We start from the raw sequence: 3,756 nt of genomic DNA on the forward strand, positions 1-3,756 counted from the left end.
TTCTTTTAAGATAATAAATTAATATTTTAAATTTTATTTTTGTATCACATGAACCATTGGGCAACATCTAAAAAAATCACCTATTTTTTCAAAAAAATTTGTCCTTTAGTAATTTTATTTTAAAATTTTTTATTTTTTCAATTCATTTTATCGAGCCGAATTTTAAAAAATTCAAAATTCAAAATAAGCAACAAATATTTACTATTTATTTGTTAATTTTTATCTTCATTGAATTTTTTTTTAAATTTTAGAAAAAAATTATAATTTTTCGATTCGTTTTGTCGAATGAAAACGAAAAATAAAAAAATATGTTTTTTACCTTTGGCGACCAAAATTTTGGTAGCCAAAAGTTTGTTTTCAGCGACAAAATTGAATTTTAGTCGCCAAAGAAGTAAAATGTTTTGGAGGGAGACATTTCAAATATTTAGAGGGATTTATAAAATACCTTTAGCGACAAAAAGCTTTAGTCGCCAAAAACCATTTCTATAAATTATCTCACGCTCTCACCAAACCAAACCCAACCCTGAACCATTAATAGCGTCTCTCTCTCTTCCTCTCTCTCTCTCTCTCTCTCTCTCTTCAGCGTCCTTCTCCCTTTCCATCACCCTCTCCCTCACCGCCCCTCCTCTCCCCTCCACTCTCACCGCCAGTCCTCTTCGCGTTGGCCAGTAACCGGAGCACCGATTCACCTCCTTGTTGGTCACCGTCGCCTGAGATCCTCTCTCTCTCTCTCGGCTCTGTTTTTCTGTCTCTCTTTCTTTCACCATTCACTCACAAAAACCCATACAGCTTCACATACACGCACACACATGGGTTCTTCAAATAGTCAGAAGGTATGCTTTCTAATCCATTAATTTCTTCTCAGGTTTGTGTTTTTCTTCTACTTCACATCTCTTCAGTTCTTTCTCTGATCATCTGTGTGTATGCGTTTGAGTATGGCTATTTGATCGTTAATTGCTGAAAGCAACTTGCCCTAATTGCTCATTTTTGTACAAATTTGCAGTGGAAAAAGAAGTGAAATAGAGAAATGAAGTTTTGGGATTGGTACCTGAAGATATCAGTCGTGTCGGCGATGATTGGAGGTTCAATGGAGTTTTTCATGGTCAAAACCGGCTTCTGTGTGAGAACACTCCTTTAGCTCTCACTCTTTTCCATTTTGCTTCATTTTTATCTGTTTGTGTTTTCTATTAATGCTCTGATTTATGAAATTTTGATTTTTTGGATTCAATGCACTCATTCATTATGAATTTGCCCAGCTAAAATGAATGGCTGACTGTGGGTTATGGATTGAATTTATCAAATTTGTTCAATGTGTTGATGAGGAGATTGGGTTGTAAACAAATTGCAAAAACAATGGATTATGTGAATTTAATTCATAATTTGCAGATAATCTATTAGAGACTTAGATAGTGTTTGGTTCATTGGAATGAAATGATTATTCCATCAAAATATTCTTTCTTATGTTTGGTTAGACTTAAAAAAATAATGACAAATATTCTTTCTTATGTTTGGTCATTCTATAGGAAAGCCTATGGAATCACCATTCTATTCCCTCTGTAGCTAATTCTAAAATAGGTTTTCGGTTGGTACTGCTGCTTTTAGCCTTTATCTGAGTGGTTGGAACTTGGAACTATTAAATTTAGAACTATTAATTGCAAGAGTTGAACTATCTCAATGGTTTAAAAAAGAAATGGCTTATTCAATTCTTGCCTTCAGTCAATGCTATATGGAAATGCAATTGATTTATAATTATGTACTCTGAATTTTGGTTTGCCCAATGATGAGAACCTTGATCTAACATGAGTTACTTTTAAAAAAGTTTAAATGTTTTAGAAACATTAGTTTCATGTAGTTCAACTCTAGCGTTTAGACAAAGTTTTATTGGGAATTCTATTGGTTGGGGAAGTGTATGTATTCGTCATGAAAATTTCAAATTCTATTATATACAAACAATTTAATGATTTATTGGTTGGGCAAGTTTTGTAGACATGCATAGGAGTGACAAACAATTTATTGGTTTTGGATTTTGGATTAGGACTGATTTCATCATGATTCATGACATTAACATATGCGTTGAGGTGAAATTAAAACAAAGTCTTGCGAGCTTGTAATATGCTAGTCTTGGAAACACATGATAAAGCTGAACCTGTTAAATGCGTACTCAACTCATTAAGGCTTTTTATTCTATTTACTTCTTGTTGGCTTCATGTATTGTTTTTCGTAATTCAGTTGTCTATGCCATCATCTTCGGCCATCATGATCGAGATTAGGTCTAGTCACATTAACAAGCGTACCCTGTTAGAATTCATTCAATTTATTCAATGTGTGAATGAGTTTGCCTTTCAATTTAAGTTTTAGTACGGCTTACATTTGGCATGTTGGCAGATGATAAAGTAACTGTTTTGGAGTCAGAAAAGAGAGCTTGGGAAAGTTCCTCGAATTATAAACATATAGGGGCTTCTTGCATTTTTTTCACATATTGTCACCAACCTTTTGATCCTTCAGTAAATAATTGGGATGTGAAGTATTTTTGCTGTATCATGAACTACTTATTTTATTGTTTCCATAAATAACTTTCCTCAATAATTTGTTTGATACCAGTGCAAACCACATTATCTAAGCAACCTTTCCTCCTTTGCAACATTATCTAAGTATTGTTGATATATTGAAAGCAAAAGAGAAGAAATGAATAGCAATGACTTTTCTCACAAGTTTCTATTTACATCAGCACTTTCTCATCATTGATACTTCACAACACTTCTTTCATAACAACATATATGCATGTTCTATATTGGAATAAATGAATATTAATGACTTTCATTGTTTAATATTGATGAGTTTTCTTTTTTATTTACTACATATGTTTCCTAACTCAATTGCTGAAGGTCTCTTCAGGCTCTGGAGATGCAAGAATCTGAACACAAGCCCAATTGCCTGGTTGGGATAATGTGTTCAACTTCCATGGCACTACAGGTAAGCACGCCTTTTATTTTTTTCTTATGCAGTAATTTTACATTGTGTAATTGGATCGAGGACACTATGAATATGTCTTTCTATATTTTTATTAGACATGCACTTGATTTCACATTCATGCAATGGTTCTGCAGGTGCCAGCAGCAATGGACGAAGGGAATGGGCGAGTGGGAGTAGTTGGCCCCTTCCAATCAAAGGGTTTTATGGAAGGACTCGAACAATGGGAGCTTATAGTGATGCCAGGACGACATCTTGCACTTATTAGTACTTATTTTTGGATGGTTGGAACTAAAATGTGCAATGGGAGTAGTTGATTTTTCCTGTATTATGTATGAAATTAAATTATTGACGTTGGATTAAACTTGATTCTTATGAAATTTGTAATATATACATAATTGGACGTTCAATATTAATTTTTTGGATGGTTGGAACTAAAATGTGTGTACGTTGTTGAATGCTTGATAACATATTTAGCGTTGATGGATTATATTGTTTATACAGGGTACAGGTTGTATTAATAATGGATACAGGTTGTTTAGAAAAAAAAAATAAATTTAAAAAACACGTTAAAAGTATTTGGCCACCAAATATTTTGGTAGCTAAATACGTAATCAAATGTTTTGGTGACTAAGAATTTAGTAGCAAAAACATAACCCAATGCACTTTTAGTGACTAACACTTTAGTCGCCGAATGCACCTTTTGCCGACTAAATACAGTTTCGTAGCCAAATGTGTACTTTCGGCGACTAATTATTTAGTAGCTAAAGGTGACACCTTCCCCGA

General features: G+C 33.5%; 1 long non-coding RNA gene across 1 annotated transcript; it reads left to right on the top strand.

Moving 5' to 3' along the window:
- The first annotated feature begins 612 nt into the window (after nt 1-612).
- On the top strand, nt 613-3,410 carry LOC145806699 (uncharacterized). The gene is made up of 3 exons (XR_014350146.1): nt 613-865; nt 1,004-2,973; nt 3,108-3,410. It is a non-coding gene; the product is annotated as an uncharacterized LOC145806699 (long non-coding RNA).
- Nucleotides 3,411-3,756: the final 346 nt, after the last annotated feature.

The sequence above is a fragment of the Camellia sinensis genome, chromosome 2 (assembly GCF_055761805.1).
Source record: "Camellia sinensis isolate YWXY chromosome 2, ASM5576180v1, whole genome shotgun sequence".
Taxonomy (NCBI): domain Eukaryota; kingdom Viridiplantae; phylum Streptophyta; class Magnoliopsida; order Ericales; family Theaceae; genus Camellia; species Camellia sinensis.